Genomic DNA, 21024 nt, shown 5'->3' on the forward strand with positions numbered 1-21024 from the left:
CTAACCCCTGCGGGCAGCGCAGCCCCCAGGATGCTCCTCGGCGCTGGGGTGGGATGCTCAATTAGTCCGTGGGGTTTTAACGAGCACAAAGCCTTTTTTTTTTTTGGCTTTGGCTGCCTCAGGGTCGGTGCCGCTGCCAGCTTTGAAGCCGCCTTGGTTAACTCAAGAAATTGGGTTGCGCAATTGTTGCTTTATCGAGAATAAAGATTTTTGTTTTAGCGTTTTCCTCCGTGTTTCTTCCCTCCTGTGGGAACTCCCATTCCGGGAGAGGCGCGTCGGGGGGGATTTTAGCGCCGGTCCCACGCAGCACAGGGCCGCGGCCCAGCACTTCGAGCTTCGCAGCAAACGCTCAACACAGCCCGCGCCACGCGCCTTCGCTTCCCTCACAGAAACGCGTGAAAACGCAAAAAAAACCCAAAAAAAACCCATCATAAAACCTAATTTGCCCAGCCTACACGGGAAAGGGCGTGGGCGCCGCCACCCCTCCGGGGTGTGATTTGTCCTCCCGCGCCGGGGCACCCCCTTGCGCGACGCTTGGCCCCCCCCGCCTTGCGCGGGAGAGGTTTCTGCGGGGGGTCTCCCGCCATGAGGGCTCCCCCCGCACCCCCGTTGCGCTGCCCCACGCACAGGGCGTTCCCCCCCCCCCCCCCTTTCCCCTTGCGGGGGGGGTGTTGCTCCCGCCCTCCCTTCGCGGCCGGTCTCGGCTCCCGCGGGCGGCGCCGCCCTCTGACGTCAGCGCTGGCGCGGGGCGGGCGGCGCGCGCGGCCCGTGCCCGGCGGGGAGGCGCGAGCCGGGCGCGGAGCGGAGCGGGGACGGGGCCCGGGGTCGGGGCGCAGGTAAGCGCCGCGCTGCCGGGGCGGGGAGGGGGGACACAGCACACACATCGCCGGCGGGAGCGGCTCCCCCGCCGCCCGCGGTTCCGCCGGGGGCTCCCGGTGCCGCCCCGCCGCCGGGGAAAAGTTTGTGGCGGCGGCGCCGGGCGGGCGGGCGTCGTGTGTTGTGTGTGTCCCCCCCCTCCGCTCTGCCTCGGCTGGGAGCGCTGGGAGGCGGCGTCCGAACCTCGCCGGGGCGGGCAGCGGGGGCTCCGCGCTACCGACTGCACCCGGAGGGCGTGGGGGGATGCGGGGTGGGCTGCGCTGCGCGGGGGTGCAACGCCGCGGGGGGGGGGGGGGTGCGCGTGTGGCGGAGGTGTAGGGGTCCGGGGGTGCGTGTGCAACGACTGTGGGCGCGGGGTGTGTGCGAGAGGCATGTGTGTGTCCGTGTGTCCGTGTGCCTGTGTGTGTCCGTGTGTCCGTGTGCCTGTGTGTGTCTGTGTGTCCGTGCATCGCCCTGCCAGCCCGCGCTGCGGGTGTGCGCGCAGACACGAACACGGTGTGTCAGCCCCCTGCAAGCGGGGGTCGGGGGGAGCCCCCTTTCCCCCCCAGCAGCCTGTGCCCCGCTCCGCTCCCGCTGCCCCACGGGCACAACTGCTGCCAGAAACTTTTGCTTGCGCCTCGAGCATCGCGTGCTTTAGGGGAAGCTTGCCCGCCTGCCCGCTCATTAGCCACCCCACAAGCCCTTCGTGGCTCGCAGGTAGCCTGCGTGGTGTCCCCCAGGTCCTGCTGGCAGGAGATGGGGGCCAGGTCCCAGGGTTGGCACCCCCTTGGCACACCCGGGGGCTTCGTGTGCAGCCGGTGCTCTCCGGGGACGAGGCGCAAGCGTTTCCTGATGTGGTTGGCCCGTAAACTTGCGCGATGTCGTCCAGCTGAGGCCGGAGGAGGCTGGGCTGGCTTTTCTTTCTTTTCTTATCTCATCGGCCACGGGTGGGCCGTTCCTTGGGAGTTTGGGGCTATTTTTTAACAGCGTTGCGCCGGCTGTGCCTGGCGTTTATTTTCTGGGAGGGTTTGGTCAGTCGGGACTCACCGATGTCATGGGGTCACTGACCTTTCTGCTCCATGCTGGCTGCCCGGGGGTGTTTGTTTTGCGAGCAGGGGATGCTGTTGAAGGCTGGGATTACGGCCGGTGCTGCAGCGGGGTTTTTCGCAGGACGGCGTTGGGCAGGAGAGGTGGACTCGCGCAGAAGGTGTGTTACGGGGAGACGCGAATTGGTGTTGACGTGTTGCAGCCTAGGGCTCAAGGTACTGGAGTCCCCATGTAGGTTTTTTGGGGATCGCTGGCTATAAAGCTGCTCAGGAGTAAACACCTCAGCGGTACTTACACCGAGCAACTTTGGGACGAAGGGGGATGGTGGTCACCATGACATGGTTTTGTGCCTCTGCCCTGGGTAAGCTGTGTTGCATCGAAGCCTGTTACAGACCCAGAGGGGTAAAAGGGTGCGGGATGCAAGAGCGTGTAAATGCCTAGGGCAGCATCCCTGCTCTGGCAGGGGGAATGCTGAGGAAGCACGTGTAATACCCATCACCTCCCCTCCAGCCCCCCCTTCCTGCATAACGCTACCTGAGATTTGCAATAATTAAGTTATGGCTGTTAACGAGCAGAGCGGCAGCTTGAGTAGAAGTTGGAGAGGGATGCGTGTTGTGTTGACATCTGTGTCTAGAGAGTGAAACGTCCCCCTCCGCTCTGGAAGAAGGACTCATCCTTTATTTCCTAGTGCCCAACTGCAGCAACGGGATGCATAGATTTGCTTAAAACCAAGAAAAAACGCTGATACCAAGAATAATATCTTCCTGGGATGTCTTATAGCTCTGAAAATTTGTGCCTTGTCCAGACTGTTGGTCCTGTGCAGCAGCGTTGGTACCAGACCCTGCATGGGTGCCCTTGTGCAACATCTCTGGTAGCACCTTTTCTCTCCTTTTCTCCTTTTTCTCTCTTTTCTCTCACCCTTTCCAGCAGTTAGTCGCTCGCCCAGGGTAGCTCCTTCGGCAAGCTTTAACCCCCTGGCCGTGAGCGGCGAGGGGATGCGGTTGCCCACGATGCTCACTGGTGGCCCATGTCATGGACCTGTAGTCTCCGCTGAGTGCACATCCTCCCGGGTGGGGATTTTTTTCTGGCAAAGATGCCAGTTTTCAATTTACATATATATATTTACAAAATAACTCCGGTTGGGCCGTGGATGAGAGTGTGCTTTTCAAAAATAGCAGCATCGTTACTTTTAATCAAATAAAGCCTGAGCAGCGCGGTGCTGCGTGGAGTGATTGCAGCCGTTGCTTGCCTCTGTGCTTGACATCCTAATTATGTTTTCATTTTAATGAGAGGAAAACTATTTGCGAAGCAAAATATTTATTTTAGCCTGGTGGGGTTGTTCAGAAGAGCTTGTATCTATGTTAAGGAGGTGGTTTAGACACTGCATTTTTTTAAATGAGAAAAACATTTAAATACAGCAAGAAGCTTTTCATCACAGAAGCCTGTCTGCACAAAGGGAGCTAGCAGCTGTAGAGGTCAGGACATGAAGGGGAATTTGCATCCTCCTTATTATACTTCTTATTTTCAAGAGGTCTGAAAGTTGCATTGCCTTCTGGTCTGGTGGGTGGATTTCTGACGGCAGCTGAAACAGAAACGAATGCAAATAACCTCACCTCGGAGTCTCTCAACCTTAGGTTTGGCACCTGCCTTTTCTTTCCTTTCCAAAATTCATTCTGAAAACACCTGAGCTTTGCAGACTGCCCCGGAGGTTCCCCAGGAGATGCTGAGGAGGTGGGATGGGTTTCCAGCAGCTTGGAGGTTTGCTGTCCCTGCAAAGGGTGTGCTTTGGATTGGCAGGGCTAGCACTGCTCGACCGAGGGTGGCCCTTGCTTGGGTGTTCAGGCACCCAGCAGCATCGTGGAGGGGTGTCCGTGGTGGTGGAGGGCTGGGCGTCTCTTGAACGTTGGCTGTGGATGGCAACTCTCGGAGGAGTTTTGTGGCCAGGTGTTGACTTCCCCTAGTGACGAGCGACGAACCAGGTTTGAAAGAGGGGCTGGAAAATGTGTTTATTAAGTGGAATATATACACTGCAGTGAAATGCTCTTCGGTGCTTCACCCTTGCAGGGCTTTTCAGTCTGGTCTGCTCTTAAAAGTTGCTTGGATGGGAACTCCTGGAGGTGATGGGGTAGAGGCAAATGTCAGGTTTATAGGTGGCTTCAGTAGCATTGTGAGTGTGTCACTGTGGATGCCAAACGGATAGCTTGCTCCTTGCATTGCAGTAACACCCCAGGCCCAGTGCCAGGCTGGTGGGTTTGTTGCAGGGGATTTTATGTAGGCTTGCAGGGACAGCCTGGGGTGGGAGATGATGGATGCAGCAAGACGTTTATTAAGAGCAATGTGGGGCTGCACAGTGGGGTGCTGCCTGGGGTGCCCTGCCCTCTGGATGATGCCCCGCTGTTGTACGGGAGGCATCTCCACTGTCAGTGCCAGCTGATGGACCCATCCAGACCACTCCCTAAAATTTACAGAATGAGATTTCAGCTTAAAAAGCACAAAACGAGTCCCCCGTTGCTTCATGCGGGACCTAAACTCCAGCATTAGAGCCTGCTCCCGGTGCCTGTGCAAGTGGAGGATGCTTCGCTTTTGCTCACTTCTTGCAAGCAGGGCATGAACAATCCCTGCATTAACCCTGCCGAGGGGCCAGCGTTTGGGCACAGGGCTGTCATTGTTAGAGGACATCAAAATTGTTAGAGGACGTCAAAAGCACCGTGCCAGCCTTGGCTGGGGCAGGGAGCACGCAGACCTCTTGCAGCTGGCACAGGGGAAAAATCTGCCGCCCGCCGTGGATGTGACTTGGAAGCAGAGCCCAGAGGGGCGGTGAAACCCCGGGGTGTGCTGGGGAGCAGCGGGAGGGTTGCTCCTCGTGAAGAGGATGGGTCCGATTTCTCTCCCTAAAGGACCTGAAGGGTTGGTATGGGGATGCAAGGGCAGCCTTGCTTCTTAATTACAAAGCTGCGGGGTTTATTAAATTCAAAAGTGCAAATTGCAGCCTGAGCTCGCTTTGTGGCTGTAAATAATGTTTGTTTTTTAAAAATAAAAAAGGAGAAAGCACTTGCAGGACCTGTAACTTTGGCTGATGGGAGCAGATCCTCCAGTGGGCACATGCATGTCCTGACAAGCCCCTTTCCTTTCAGCACAGAGACTTGGCTTTCTAAACAAGGTGAAGAGACTTGCTCCCAGCAGGTCAGATGGTCGCATCTAGTTTTTGCTGAACATTCGAGTGATGTCCGAGTTCAGTAATGCCAAAAACATCCACAGAGCCACGCTGAGGGATAATTTCTGAGGATACCTGTGGCATCGATCCCCTCCCATGGTCCTCATTGCAGCTTGGAATCCTTAATGTCTCCCCCAGTGGCCCTTGGAGTCAAGTGATTTCAGTGTATTTCTGCTCCTTTGGGCTTGTAAAGAAAAGCGTGTGAGTATGGAGAGGGGTGTGTACTGATGGCTCACAGAACAGGAAAATGAAGGAGCATGTGAAATCCCTTCACTGCTCTGGGCGGTTTGCAGGTCCAGCAGGCAGCCACATTCCCCTATGCGGGTTGACAGCGTTTCCAGGGTGAAGTTGGTTTTTGATGGGTCAAAGAGCTGACCGTAAAACTTGCAACTCTCTTTCATGCTGTCCTTGGGCTCGCATTTTTTCCCTCTGCTGGGAAGGTTGACATTTTGGGTGGGTCGCTGTTTTTTTTTTTTTTAAGAAATCACTGGTGTCCCACAAGCAGTGTCTACTGTCTTTAAATCCCATTTTTTGGTGGAAACCTATGGGATGGTCAGTCTGCTGCTCCTCGGTTACAAACCCATTAGCTGGTCCCCCCCCACCACCCACACGAAATATTTCTATTTTTAACCCGCTGATTTCGTTTGGATTTGTGCAATATTTTTGGGGCCAAGAGGTAGTCAATCCCAGCTGGCAGATCAACGGGCTTCTGGGGAGCGTAACGCTCTCATTACTGATAGGAGAAAACGAATTGCAAGTCCTAGGGCTAAATATTCCTGCGTGCTCCTACGTGAAGAGGTGCTCCTGCTCCGCCTGGACGAGATGTTGCTTCAGACCCATCAGCAGGAAGGTGGTGCACATTGCATCCCATCTCCTCTTTGCCGGCGACAGCTCGGCTGACACACACCGTCTGCATGTGCGGATGATGGATGCGAGAGCAACTTCGTAGCCTCAAACCTGTATATATTAAAAGACAAAGGCGGAAGGTGGCTGAGTCATTTTATTTTTTTTTAAAATCTCTCCTGTGTTTCTTCATCTGGGTGCTTTTGTGCAAAGTGGAGGGATGGTTTGCTGTCCTGTTAAATGACAGGGGAAAAAGCTGCAATAATAACAATAATAATAATAATGTGAAAGCCTTTCTTCTTCACAGTTCTCTGCAGGCTCTGAAGTTACTTCCTCTGCCCCCTCCTGCCCTGTGGGAGGGTTGCCCAGGGGAGCATCCCATCGTTTTCAAGAGGGGAGATCACTGCCACGAAGCAAAACCAGATGTTTTCTAGCTGACTCCAGAAAACACCCTTTTGACACAGCAAAGAGACGTGGCTGTGGTATGTAGTTGTTAGACTGGGTTGCTCATCCCGTGCTGCAAACGAGCCCCGTGCAAAGCTATCGCTTCCCTCTCCCCGGTTTGCTCTCTGGGGGTGAATCTGTCTTTTTAGGGGGAAGGCGTTTGCATGGTGTGTGGCCTCGTTGGAATGACGCTGGCTGTTTCCTTAGGAACAGAAAAGGCTTTTTTGGAGTTGAACAATGGTGCGTCTCTGGCTCAGTCAGTGGGGAAAAGCAAGGCAGGGGTCATTGCCGGTTGTGACGGTCCTCTGCGATGGTGGCCCGCAGCATGCGTGCCGGCACGGCCTGCCAGCCCGATGGCATCGCGCCGGCAAAGTGTTGGGGCTTGCGGGGGGAGCACAAGCTGTGTTACGTTGAGTTAGGGGGCTTGAATTTGGAGTAAGTCCGTGGGTGGGTTCGGTTGGACCTCTCGGCTGCAGGTTGGTGTCGGTGCAGACGTGGCTTTGGCAAGCGCCAGGGCTGGCTGGAGCATCTGTTCGGCATGGTGGGAAAAGGTGTTTGAGTTGTCCATCTAGAAAACACCTACACCAGGTAAAGGGTGGAGGAAAGGAGCAAAAAGAGCAGGAATTTGAATGACCCATGTGGTGGTGACACAGGGAACTGAGACCAAAATCTCCCAGGTCTCACATGCCTCTGGGAGTAAAAATAATCTGTTTCAGCTTGGGTTGTGTCTTTGTGGGAGACGTTCAAGCTTTAAGTCCTGCATTATTCCCTGCTGCTGTGCTGTCGTCTTCACTCACATCCGTTCCCAGAGCAGCCAGGGGGGACGCTGGGTCCCTCGGTGCAAGGGCTACCGCAGCTATAATTAAACAAAGAGAAACTTTATTTTTTTGTAACTGATCCAGCTTCCGGAAAATGGCAGCTAGCTGAAGGGAGGGAAAAAAAACAAGCCTTCGCCCGGCCAGAAAAAGCGTCCTCACCTCTGTGGCATTTCCTCGCTTTCTTTCCCCCCTCGCCAGCCTCCCTCCCCAGCCCCTTGCATCCTGGCTGCCGCATTGAAAACCTGCCATCAGATTAGCTGTGCCGGGGTGGGGTTGCTCTCCGCAGGCATGAGAAGCGTTTCCCAGCTGGCAGCGTGAATGCGAACTGAGCCTTGGAAACTGCTCTTCTCTCTTCCCCCAAGCACCATGCCTTCTATCCCAAAACCCTCCATGCTTTTTTTACCCCCTTGCTCACAAAAACCATCATTAGCATTTTTTTCTGTGCATGCGGCTTCGCCTTTGGTGCAGTTTGAGCTATTAAAGTCCGTAAGAAAATTCAGGGAATATTTTCTAATGCGTGTGGCCTGGGAGCAACTGGTCCTTGGCAATTCATAAGGTTTGGAGTTAGGAAAAAAAAAAAAAGAGATGTGTGGGTGCATCCCACAGCTTGTCTTCCTGAGCACTGGCTCCTCCTTACCTATGGATGCTGTTGGCTGCAGATTTACTGGAGCAACCTCCAGACGAGTGGTACCTCTAGGCATTCATCCCACGTTTGCTCAGATGGAGGAGGACAAGTAGGTTTTTTGGGGGAAATGGGATGAAAGCACGGGGTCCCCAGCAATGGGGTGGGTTAGTTTTAGGGTGGTTTGTTTTGTTTTTAATACCACCATCCCGGGACGCGGCTCCTTTCCAGCACTTTGTGGCAGCCGTTCTCGTCAGGGAGCAAAACAGCACAGCCACAAAGCAAGCCTTTCTTTTGGCTTTTGCAAGCATTTTGCTTGGTTATCTCCAGGCAAGGGCTGCAGACAAAGTATTTACTGTCCCTGGGAGATGGCAATTACCTCGTCAGCAGCCCATGCTGCTGGCTCTGGCCTTGACCAGCTTATCATCCTAGGAGTTACGGGCAGTGTTGCTCGCTTACTGGAGCTTATCACATCTGCTTTGTGCCAGAGTGAGGGAAAGATGCTCTGGGTGTAGGACATCAGGGTGGTGTGTCTCTGCCCATGCATCCATCTGCTACAGCCTTGCCTGGGTCTTCAGCTCTGCTGAGCATGTGGATTCTGTCCTGCTCAGCCTGGAGGTGAAAAATAGATGAAGGTTTGGGCAGTTTCTGGGTTTTGGGGTCTTTTTTTAAGCCGGAGTCAGCAAACACTCCTGAGAAACAACTTGGTGCATCAGTAAGTGCTTCCAAGTCATTTTTCCCGTCTCTCCTGCTGCTCCCAAGGTGTGGCCTGTGCTCCCTAGAGAGAGCTGGAGCAGCGTGCCTGAAAGTTAATTGCTGCCGAAAAATGCTTTAATTAACTCAATTAGCCAGACGGTCCATCTGGACTCTTGCAGTGCCTGGTGAGATCCCATGAAACAAGGTCACAACTCCACCCTGGTGACAGCGTGGGCACATTCAAGTCCCTGGGGGGATGTGCTGTGGTCTTCAGTGCGTCCCCACTCTTGGACCTGCAGGGAACACGAGATATTTTTCCAGGAGGCGCGTGAAAATTGCTTGTTGACATTGAGCACGGATCCCAAATGCTTTCCGGGGTGTGCATCCCATTCTCTGCTGGGCCAGAGGGGCTGGCACCCCACATGTCATTGCACCCAATGCAACGCAACTGTTTTGCAGTGCCAGCTGATTTTGAGGCTGTATGAGTGTCCTTTTGCCAGAGCTTGAAATTATCTAGTGGAGAGAAATCCTGTTGCAGGGCTGTGCCTGAAATTCCTTGAACCGAGGAGTTTGAAGGCCACCAAGCTTCAGCTGGTGGGTAAGCAGGGCTTGCTTTTTTTTTTTTTTGCTCCTCTGCCTGATTTTTAGCACCTTGCCCTGCAGCGGGGCAGCACTGTGGCTCCTCAGAGGTGCAACTGGCCAGAGCAGCTGGTGCCTCTCCACTTCCTGCTCTGCCTATTAATAGGAGCTATTAAAATGTTCACCAAATCCAGGATGCAGGACATGACTGGGCATGGAAACAGTGAGCAAAAAAAAAAAAGCTTTAGCCCAGCACGCTGTTTGAGCAGAGGAATGCAGGGCCCTGTAGCAGGGATTTGGGGAGGTCGAGTGTTTAACCCCCTCTCTGCAACCTTTCCATCCCAGCTTTACCTCCATTTACCTCACCTTACAACCATCCTGGGGGAAGGTTGCTTGTCATCCTGCTGCTAGTTTTCCTGATACCTGTCCATGATGGGAAAGCCCAGCACAGGCAGGCAGAGATGCATCCTTTAGGTAACGGGGAGCATTGCATGTCCTGAAGCGTTTGGGTACCAGCGGGTAACGCTGGGGGAAAACCGAGGCACAGAGCATCAGCACTGCCTGGGTTCACACAGCAGCACCATCTGAGGGTTGAACCGTGGTCTTTGCAGTGGTGGTGCCTGTACGTCCAAAAATAGGCTCTAAAATCACTTTAAAAGTGCATTGGTGAGGGGGGTGGGGAATAAATCACCATGTCCAGATCAGGATAAAAGGAATAAAAATATTTGCAGTTTGGCCTAATTTTTTAAGGGATTGTGACCGGAAAGTGGTGATGCCAGTGCTGCATTAGATGGTCCCCTGAGGGGGAGGCGTTTTGCTGTGGGAAAGGGCGGGTGCTTCCTTCCTTAAGGCTGCTTTAAGGCAATTCAGCTTGTGAAAGCAGGGCAGAGGGTAATTCCTTGTGGGGAGGTTGGCAGGTGGAGGTGATGCTACTGGTGTTGCTGAGATGTACACTGAGCATCTTCCTTTGGGCTGAGCATCCTCTGCTCGGCGCTGGGGGGTCCTGCCTGAATGGCCTGGGAAGGTCCCAGCTCGTCCCTTAGCCCCAAGCAGTGCAAAGGCAGAGGAGTCTGAGCATTGGCCACATTTCTTTCTCCTTCTGTGGATGGGATATGTGGGAATCATTTGCACCCTAGGTCTGAGCCGAGCCATTATAATTCCTACACTTCTTCCTCCCTTTTGCCTTTAAGTGTAAAATCCTCATCCCTCTTCCTGCACAAAAAAACTGTGAGTAATGTTAGAGAAATTTGGGATGAGGCCCAGCAAACGATCGGATATCCGGCTAAGCACATCCCTGACTTCTGAACTAAAAGCTCCCAAATGAATAATGCAGCAGAACAAACAGCAGATTTTGAAGGATTATATTTTATGTGGGTGCTCTTCTTTATCTCTCTTTAAACTTCAGTTTGCAGAACTTGGAAATGGCGCTTTTTTTATCACCTCAGTATATTTGTTTTATGCTGAAGTACTAACATGTTGTTAGTTGTCCTGTTGAAAACTAAGCTGACAGTAGTAAGCACTAAAGTTAAAAAAAAAAAAAAAAAGTAATAATAATGCCAGATGCTTTGTGAATGCACATGATGTGTTTTGGTTGGTAGTCTTTACATGGGCTCTGCGAGCTGTAAATGTTGTTTGCTGGGGTCGTGGATGGAAAAAAAGCTGAATTCAGTGTAAAAGTGAGAGTTGGGAGACTAAAATGCTGGTGGATGTTGCCCTCAGTGATAATGGGTGGCAGTGGCTGCTTCTCTTTTGGTTTTCTTTTCTCTATCTGGACAGTGCCAAAAAGGTTTCACTTTCTTTCCTGTTGATCAAGTACTTAAGTTGTTCTTCTAAATATAAATCTGTCCTAGTGCGTCAGCTGTGTCTGGGATTTCACTTCTTTTATGTGTCACTTCAAGCAAGTTTTAATTTAAAAAAAAAAAAAAAGGTCCATCTGCATTGGTTTGATATTTAGGCTCTCTTTTCCCATCAAGAGCGTGTCTAATTCTGGCCTGATCCTAGCCCTTTGAGAGCAGAGTCCTGCAGGCTGCCTGTGGGCATCAGCTGGTTGTGCTGGAGAGCATCCCTCAGCCCCTAGAAAGCTCTTGCTGCCTCCTCTGCTTCTCCTTGCAGAACTGCCCCATCACTGGCACCAAGATCTGCGCTTCTGGACACAAGTGGCACTGAGATATGGAAGATCTTGATCCTACAGGGCAGAAAATCCAGGGCGTTGCTGTGAAAGACGCTGAGAAAAGGAGGTGTTGTTTAGGCAAGATGGTGAAGATGGCCATGGATGGTGCCCTGGCATGTTGGTTGTACCTGGAATTGCATTCTGTAGCTAAAAGCCTGCTGCTTGTAGATCCCAACCCATGCTTTAGATATGGAGCCAAAATGAAAATACACACATCACCACAGTCATCAAAGTAGCCTTGAAGCAGAGCTAGTGGTGGGATTGAAGTTGCTTTCCACAGAAATCAATAAATGGAACAGGTTCTCTGCTGCACATGGCCAACATTCAGCTGAGCCAAGGCATCTGTCCCTGAATACATGGGGCTTTTTAACCTGATTCTAGCCCTTGCTTTCTAAAATGAGGCATTCTTCTAGAGAAAATGGACAATCTTCGGGCTTTTTTTCTGTATATGACGTGGCTGTCAGCAACATCTTTGTCTTTCTTCCTCTAATATGGGTGCTTCTGTGTTGGCCTAAGACAACCCCGTACCATGGCTGGTAACACTTCACCCCTAATTAAAGCTGCAATAATCCAAAATTTGGCACGGCAGTCTGTTTCCTTAGAAATCTCAGCAGGAAAGAGTGGAGCATCTGGTTCTTGGGCTTGATCAGGGAGGCTCAGAGGTTGCTCAGGGCCTCATGTCTTGGGCTTGGGAAGTGAGGGCCGGTACATCTCCTCATAGCCTCGCCTGGGGCTGACTTCTTGGAGACAGCATAGAAGGAGTAACTTGCCCTTTGGAAATATTCTCTCTGCGGTGGCTTAGAGTTGCCCATTTTTTAGGGGATGCTCTTTGGAAGGTGCAGCGCCATGGTTTGATGCACACACCAGGGAGGGTGTTTTGCACTTGCGAGAAGTACAATGCAGTAAGTTATAGAAACCAACTCCACTCAACCACAAAAGCTCTGCTTTAAGCAGGGAAAAAAATCTACCCTAACTTTAAGATGTCTTTCAGGTGTCATTTTAATTTTGCCCATTGACTGACGCTGCAAAAACCCTGTCCAAGATTCATCCCTGCTTCATCTGGCAACAAGAGCAATTTTGAGCAAAGGCAACATTTTGCCAAATTTTATGTGTCTATTTCTGTGCCCAAGCGCCTTGCTAGAGAGGGGCATCTTTCCCCAAAATGGCTCACCCTTTTTCACAGAATCCCAGAATCGTCTCGGTTGGAAAAGCCCTTGAAGCTCCTCCAGTCCAACCATGAACCTCACACTGACCGTTCCCAACTCCACCAGATCCCTCAGCGCTGGCTCAACCCGACTCTTCAACCCCTCCAGGGATGGGGACTCCCCCCCTGCCCTGGGCAGCCCATTCCAACACCCAACAACCCCTTCTGGGAAGAAATATTTCCTAATATCTAGTCTAAACCTTCCCTGGCACAACTTGAGGCCATTACCTCTTTTTGTTGAGGATTTTTTGTTGAGGATTTTTTGTTGAGGATTTTGACCCAGCACAGAGAAGCAGCATGTCTTTGGCATTGCGCATGTTGGAGGCTGCAGAGAATGGACTTGGGCTCTCATTTCATACCACGTTAATTTTGAGAGTGTCCAGACAAGAGCTTCATGCATTTTTAACTGACGTAAATCTAAACAGTTCAAAGTGCATAGCTTTGTTTGCAGATAAACCTTCCCAATAAACTCTCGGGTCTTAAAATGATGAAATCAGTTTCTTATCAGTCATCTGACCCATGATGATGGGATCGAGCAGCTTTTAACCTGGTGAGACCGAAACAACAAACTGGGTGGGTGGTGTTATTTTGGGTTTTTCCCTTCGTGGTGCTGTTGATGTTATGGAAAGTGCTTGGAGCCACTGCTTGGATTGTATCTGGCATTCCTCACTCCCAAAGTTGTGTTCCCCTCCAGTTAATTTGCAGGTTGCACGAAGCCTCTGTGCAGTTTGATGGGCTTTAATTTCAGGGGTAACTAATTAAACAAGCAGGCGTGGCGTTTGCTCTTGTGTTGCGTAAACACTGCTCTGTTTTGGTTTATCTCAAAACACCCTCCTGGCTGGCAGAGGTGGGTGCCTGCACCTGGAAAGCCAATTCCCACCTGTGGACAAGCTCTCATCCAAATGAAGGCAGGGAGTTTGCTGCTGAAAACCACCTGAAATTAGCTGCGTGGTCTCTCGTGCCGATGTAATTAATCTGGTGTTAAAGGCATGCTCTGAATTGAAGCTGGAACATTTTCTGGGATGGGTCTGCAACTCGCTGGATTTGCAGGTGAGATCAAATCGAAAGACCGGGGCTTTTTGCAGCAAGTCCTAATCCACACTCTGGGCTGGAGCAGAGATCTGTTCTCATGTCGACTTGCTGCACGAATGGCGTCATCACCTGGGGGTTTGCTCTCCAGGTATCATGCTGCTCCTGATGAGCTTGCCCTCTTTCCAGCGTGGGTGTCTGGACCAGGGATTGGATCAAACGTGTAGCATCCCATGGAATGAGCAACCCACAGTCCAGCTTAACCCTGCGTGTTGCTTTCCTATGAGAAGACCATCAGCTCCAGCAAACAGTTAAACTGCTTAAACCCAGGTATCATGGGGAATCTGGTTTGGAAATGTTTACCAAGGACAAGTGTTTAAAAAAAAAAAACAGTTTTGAGGAAATTCATTGCAATGTGCTGACTGCATTTGTTTCTGCTGAACTCAGGCTCATGATGGTTTTTGGCTCCTGTCAGCATTTTCAGTGTAGCTGAAGGTGTCATGTACTCCACCAACAGATCAGTACCTGGACTAATCAGCGAGGTGTGTAGGAACATTAAGTCAAGGGTAAGCTTTTGCATGAGCTCATCGCTTGAATGAGTTCTTCAGTTTGATAATCCAGAGAGGTTTTATTCATTAGCAAGAGAGTCTGGCTATTAGGTGGTGGCTGCTCAGTGTCCATGGGCATGCTCAGGCAGCAAGCTGGGAACAAAACCCCTTTTTTTCCTAAAATGGACCTCCTGACTGAGGTCGGGAGCAAGTCCAGCTGACCTGTGGGGCCTGCAGCCGTGTCCTGGCTACCTGCTTATAAAGTCACCTTTTGGGTGACCCATGGGTAGCTGCTGCATGCCCATGCTGCCTGCGGTATCTGCGTCTTGAACGCAGCCCTCTCTTTTTAAATGAGCAGGTCAGGTAAGTCCAGAAGACCAGGCAGGACTCATGTTTCAGCGCTTTGAGGTTGAGCACAGGTCTGATGGGGAGCGGCTGAGGGAACTGGGGGGGTTTAGTCCGGAGAAGAGGAGACTGAGGGGAGACTTCATCGCCCTCTACAACTCCCTGAAAGGAGGGTGCAGAGAGGGGGGATGAGTCTCTTGAGCCAAGGAACAAGCACCAGGACAAGAGGGAATGGCCTCAAGCTGCGCCAGGGCAGGGTCAGACTGGCTCTTAGGAAGTATTTCTTTGCAGAAGGGGTTGTTGGGCATTGGAATGGGCTGCCCAGGGCAGGGGGGGAGTCCCCATCCCTGGAGGGGTTGAAGAGTCGGGTTGACCCAGCGCTGAGGGATCTGGTGGAGTTGGGAACGGTCAGGGTGAGGTTCATGGTTGGACTGGAGGAGCTTCAAGGGCTTTTCCAACCTCGATGATTCTGTGATTCTGGTTTTGGTGCAAGGAGGTGGTCAGTGTGCAGAAGATACGGCTTGGTGCAGTACTTGGGCAAGGAGAGCTGCGTGGAGTTGACTATGTGTTGGTCTACAGGTGTTCTGGAACTAGCTCATCTCTGAAGCTTTTTGTTGTCCTCTCTGTGTGTCACTGCATCAGTTAGGGTGCCAGCCTCCCCAGCCTGGAGCATGAGTGAGAGTGCCTGCCCTTCTCTGGTCACGCTGGTGGGACTGGTTTCCCAACATTGCATCTGGGAACAAGGAGAGCACGTGGCTCTGCGCATTGCACCAGCAGTTCAGCTGAGAACAGCTACTTCTTTCCATCAAACAAAGATGAAATTAGTGAAGGGTGATGGAGACAGGGCTCTGAAGTGTTGATGCAGTTAAAGCTCTGTCATCATCTCCACTTGGGGGAAGCACAGCTTTTCAGGGACTCAGTTGCTTCGGCTTTTGACAGCTCTTGAAGTCCAAATTAGCATCCAAATTATCTAAGTAAGGAGACACTGTGGCCCTGAGGGTGGCATGATAGTGGTTCCAACATTTTTTCAATGAAAGCCTTTCACTGTGCTTCAGGTTCTCATTGCTCAGGTTAATTTGGTATCTTGAAAAGGGGTTTGGGTGGTCCCCCTCAAGTGCACCAGTTGTTAACGAGATGGTTCTTGCAGCACCAGGGGAGGCAGGAAACCATTTCCCCTCCTTTTGTTTTCTGTGCTTGGCCCTTGTGGATGTTGACCCGAGATCCCATGGGTGACCATGGCATCTCTTCCACCACAGCATCACACAGGGACCAGTGTATATGCTTTTTCCTGGTGATGATCCTAGGTGGGGCCACAGCACAGCGTTCACACTGTTCCTCCATCAGCCAAGAGCATACCACCAGTGGGCAGAGGGGGTGCCAGCAACAGCCAGAGAGCTTTGTCCAGCACCCCCTCTCCAAAGTGACTCGTGCAGACATCTATGCCAGGGTGAAGATGTGCCCTTAGATTAACCTGCCAATTAGTCTGCAGTGCTTGAAAAAGAAAAGAAGATATTTTCCTCCTCTTCCAACGCAGAGGACAATGACTGTGAGCCATGGGCAGGATGTCTGTTGTCAGACAAGACCATTTCTTCTTTAAAAGTGTGGTCTCTGTGGCCAGCAGCTGGATTGTGGCTCTGGAAATATGGGTTTCGTTTCTCCTCGGCCACCAATTGCCTGTGTGAGCTTGTGCTTTTGCCTGACCCAGCTCAAATCTGAGTTCCTCTGGTTTGAAAGGTGCTTGGTCCTCACTTTTGGCCCTAAGCACCCCTCAGGAGCAGTCTTGCTTTGGCCTTTGGCGGAGCTCTTGGGCTCGTGAAGGGCTTGGAAGAAGAAGGTGCTCTCCTGAGCTCCCCTTCCCTCCAAAGGTGTTATACTTGAGGTTCTGACTTTTATGTTTAACCCCTGGGAGTTCAGCACTGGATATGATTTTGGGTTTTCATGTTTTTATTGGTCCGCATGGGGACTTGGCTGGAACAAACTCCTTGCCCTGGCAGAGGAGAGTTCATCTGCAGCTCCCTGTTAAAAAAAACAGAACACCTTTGGGACTGCCCCACCTGAATTAGGAAGTGGTTTTGCTCTTGGAAGAAGGACAGTAGGGAGAGAGTTGATCAGGAACAGACTCTGCCTCTTCTGATATGAGGGCTAGTGGACATCAGATGGAGCTTGTGAGAGCCTGTTCCTGAGGGCAGTGGGTTCTCCATTGCCCGGGCAGCAGACCCATGGAGTTCCTTGCTGAAGGACATCATGGAGGCAAAAAGTGTACGTGGGTTCAAGGAAAGACTGACCAAGCCCTCCTCTGGGAGGGAGGAGCAGCTGAGGTTGCAAAATGGGCAGAGTGTCTCTGTTGAGGTCTTCTCCTTTAGTCGCGTTGCTTCACCATGAAGCAAGTGTATGGGCATACACTTTTTTTTTTTTTCCGCCACTAGTTTTGAGGCATGGATAAGTCAGTTCTTAGGGTGTGCCAGGAGGTACCCCGGTCTCTGTGCCGGGGTTTCAGCAGCATCAGCTGCACCAAGGGCTGTGCCACTGGAGACAACCCTCTGCCTTGTTTTGTTGGGGATGCCAGAGGGGGTGACTGATTTTGCAGCTCGTGGAAGCCTTGAAACCATGGAAGCAAGTGCAACTTTATTTACTTCCCTGCTATATTATCAGGATTCACGTGCGTGTAATGGTTTTATTGCTGGGAAGCATTGCTGTCAGGTAGTAAGATCTGGACTATCAGCCGGGGAGCTCCCTTTTTATGGCTCTATAAACCTCATGAGGGTTCCTGCCGTATACAGCACTGCCAGCACCTTCCTACGCTTGCAGGCTTTTTAAACCTTTGCCACATTGGCACTGTTTTTAGTGATTTTGAGGAGGGCTTTGATGTTGCTGTGGATGCTTGAGGGTGGTACCTGCATCCCTGGGAACCTCCTGTGCCTTGGCAGTCAGCATATCCATGCTGCTCTCTGCTTGATGCCAAGACATCCAGCTTTCCTTACCACGAGCACCCCTCAGGTCGTGCCCAACCCAGTCTTGCTGGCTTCTGCAGTGTTTTCTCCTGACTTGGTGGCTGATTGTATAGCACATGGGTGACCAAAATCAGTGGGTGGGTGCTGGGCTGGAGCCTGTGCTTGGCAGCAGCAGGAGGTCCTGCAGGGAAAATGCTCTTCCCCTCTTCCTGCCCCCACCAAAGATACCTAACCTATATTTATAGAGCCCCTTGAAAGTCAGCGCTGGAGATGGATATCCAACAGGACTCGTGCTCCAAAGTCGTTGCTATAAAAGGAAACTTTCCCATCCTTCCTGCTTCACTCACGAAGGGTGACATCCCCATCTGCGAGGCTGTAGCGGACCCCAGGTGCCAGCAGACACTGGCAACACACATTTAGCTGTAATTACTTTTTTTTTTTTCTTTTTTATCCCTTCTACCTCTGCCCCATCAAACCTGCCGTGTTTGGCTTGCCCTCGCCTGGCAGCAGGCTCAGCCAGCGGGAGCTGAGCCAAGCTTAAGCTTGCGGGCAGGACTTTTCCATAGGGCTTGGCAGGGGCTGGAGGGGATGGCGTAGCACAGGGCTGTGCTCTCCAGCCGGCTCTGCTGCCGTTACCATGCCCAAGCAGGGATGCTGCCTGCGAGCATCCCTGCCACTGGCCACGCACGGTGGAGATCAGGTCCAAAGCAAACCCCTGGGAAATGAGAGGGGTGGGAGGTCCCGATATTTCTTCAAGTCCCTTTCCTTTTGTTAGAAAAGGTACAAAAATGACACAACTTCTGTTGTGATGTATCGGCAGCTCCAAGGCTTGTTGGGGACGTACATGAGCTCATGCTAACGTGTTCTTTCTGGTACAAAGAGTTTGTGTTTTGTGTTGTCTTAAGGGGTGGTTTACCTTTGGTTGGGTTTGTTGGGTTTTTTTTGAAGATGAAAGCATCAGCTTTGCAAACATAAGTAACAAAGGAGGAGGAGGAGATAAGAGGAAGGCGACAAGGTCAGGAATCACTAGGGTATGCAGCACTGCTGGCATGGAACATGCAAAATGCCTGGCCCAGGCTTTTCAAGAGAAAAAAACAATAGCAGCCAGCTCTTCCCCACCCATCTTCACCAACAAGGCTCAAACTCCTTTACTGAAGAGGTCAGGATCATGGGGAGCTGAGATGCTTTGTCTCCAGGACAGAGAAGAGGGAGGAGGAATCATCCCATTCTCCCTCTTAATGAAAACCCATCGTTCCCTGCTGGCACGCAGCTACCACCAAATGTTTGGAGACCCTTGGAGGCATTCCATGGCCACAAGATAGCTCATTGTACTGCAGGTCCATGGTGTCCTGCAATGATTGCAGGGGGTCATTTGGTGGATGTAAGTGATGGGGATACACCACAGTCAAGGTGGTCTTTCCCAGCGCTGCATGTTCCTTGAGAGAACCTTGGGCCATACCACCCTCACATTTGCTTGCAGCAAGTGATGGATACACTACATGGCCACTTGTGGAAGTGGGGAGTCAGCCACAAATCCATCCTTCAGGGACTGACCTCAGAGATGAGCTGCAAGAACATCCAACCTGTCCACTGTGCCAGCATGGGTGGCAAGAGGCCACCAGCAGTTTCAAAAGCTGTCCCAGACTTCTCAGGAGGCTGCAGAGGGCCTAGTGCTGCTGTTACCGATTCAGAGGATGCTGTGTTGTTCACCTGGTATGCACTGGAGGATCTGTTAATACAAGCATGGAAGAAGCAAGACAAATCTCTAGACGATCAGATCATTTTCTCCTGGATGGAAGTGTGTTGAGCAACTTAAGCCCAATGGTCAAGGTTGTGTTGTAGCGTAATCAGGAGGAAGCTCTTGAAGGTGAAGAATCTTCAGGGCAAATCCAAGTTCCTAAATTAGATTTTTTGCTAAAATTTGGCAATTTTAGCAAAAAAAAAGGGCCCCAAATGGTCTCTCTTGGAGGCCATTGCACATTGCAGTGACAGAATCTGGTTTGTGTTGGTGTTCCCAGGCGCATCTTCTACCCCTGAGCAGGCAGTCATCAGCTCCTTCAGGGCTGGGGTGTCCCCTGTGCATGTCCTCTGGGTTTCCAGGAGGAGTCTCTTCTGCGGCTGCTTCCGTGGTATTGAGTTACTTAAGGTTTTGTGACTGTGATAAAAGCAACATTTTGAGTAAATTCATTGTGTAGGATGAATGCGCTCTGTGGGTAGCACTGTGGCTCTGGGAAATGAATTTGTAGCTACAAAAAGTGCAATTCACTTGTAATTTAAGCAAAGCTGACTGTTTTTAAAAGAAACCTCCAAAAACACTTCTGTTTTTGTAGGAGAGCCAGAGGAGCTTGACTTTGGAGAAGGAAAAGGCAAATTAAAAGCCATTAGCAACAAGTGCCTGCAGTTGGTCTTGGCTTTGGCATGGGAAGAGGATGATGAGTGATTGATGAGCAGCTCTTTCTTCTCTTCCCACCTTTCAGTTTGTGGCCAAGGGTAGGTGGAAGATTTCCCCTGAACTCGTACCGTGGGGCTTGAGGGGCTTTTTATGAGTTACCTAGGGAGAACAGGCGTGCAGGTATGGTAGTTGTTGCAAGGTTGACCTGTCTTGTGTCATGGTGGCTCCTGTTCTTGATGCTTCCCATGGACACGTGCGTGTCACGGTGGGATGGACCCTTCACTCCCTGGCTTGGCTGAGCTCCAGGGAGGGCTGGGAGGTGTGGGATGGCCAGGGACATGCATCGGTCCTCCCTTTGCTGGTGGCAGGTACCATGGACTGCCCTGCACGGGGTAGGACCTGGCTCCATCTCCAGCCCCGATGGTGCTTGGTATGGCCCAGCCCTACCAGCCCTGCCGGGTCTTATCAGCCCAAATTCTTGGCACTCAGGGGTTTTCCATCATTGAGGCTTTTGAGGGATCCTCTCCCCGCTACACAAGGTTGCAGTCAGTGCTTGTTGGAGAAGACCCGCCTTGGCCAGCAGCAGATCCTGCTTCCTGCCCTCAGGGTTTGCTCTTTTAGGTGTTCCCATGCTTTTATTGCATTTCTTTGCTCACAGACATGGGCCTTAATGCTGCCAGTATTTTTCCTGGGATTGCTTTTCTCTGCTAACCCCCTTCAGCATGGCTGGATGCACGTGCTATGTCTTTGATTTATAGCTCGGTGTCTGGACAGAGGTAGGTCCATACCTTAATCCCATCAGGACCAGCTTGGCATGATGGATGGAGCTGGGAGCACTGGGGAGGATGAGGCTATGCTGCCAGCCCCGCAGTGCCACCATCAGCCTGTGCTGGGAGGTCTTGGGGGGCTCCCCTGGGTCTGCAGGGCCAGGAGGGGAAAGCCTGCGGTTGGGTTGCTGGGCTAAGCCATACCAGACAGTTTGCAGAAGTTATTTTTGACCTTTTCTGTGCCACTGCACATTGGGAAATGCTGCCGTTAGAAAGCTGAATGCTGTGTGCTCAGACGCTGCGGGAAAAAGACCTTTGGGTTGTTTTTTTTAAAATAGGTTTTAATGAGTGTTTTTTTTAATAGGTGCTAACACCATCACCAGCCCTAGACCCTCCCTAAACCTGCTGCTGCTCTGTGCCTGGTGGAGAGGAGATCCAGGAGCAGGTAGAGCACTGATTCAAGCCCCTGGAAATCCTCGCTACTGCCCAGCTTGCTCACA

At 51.7% G+C, this 21024-nt stretch overlaps 1 protein-coding gene across 4 annotated transcripts in view; it reads left to right on the plus strand.

Annotated features, from left to right (window-relative positions):
* Positions 1–771: 771 nt before the first annotated feature.
* The window catches only part of SH3BP4 (SH3 domain binding protein 4), a 39370-nt gene continuing 19117 nt past the window's right edge, over positions 772–21024 (plus strand). Inside the window, exons 1-3 of one of the 4 annotated variants that reach the window (XM_074829825.1) lie at positions 819–836; positions 19696–19855; positions 20889–20969. The gene's annotated coding sequence lies outside the window, so the exon portion shown is untranslated. Of the gene's footprint in view, positions 837–2005; positions 2063–19695; positions 19856–20888; positions 20970–21024 lie in introns of those variants that run through there. The other 3 variants (XM_074829826.1, XM_074829824.1, XM_074829827.1) reach the window with 3 other exon arrangements.

Source organism: Strix aluco, chromosome 6 (assembly GCF_031877795.1).
Source record: "Strix aluco isolate bStrAlu1 chromosome 6, bStrAlu1.hap1, whole genome shotgun sequence".
In the NCBI taxonomy this organism is placed as follows: Eukaryota; Metazoa; Chordata; class Aves; order Strigiformes; family Strigidae; genus Strix; species Strix aluco.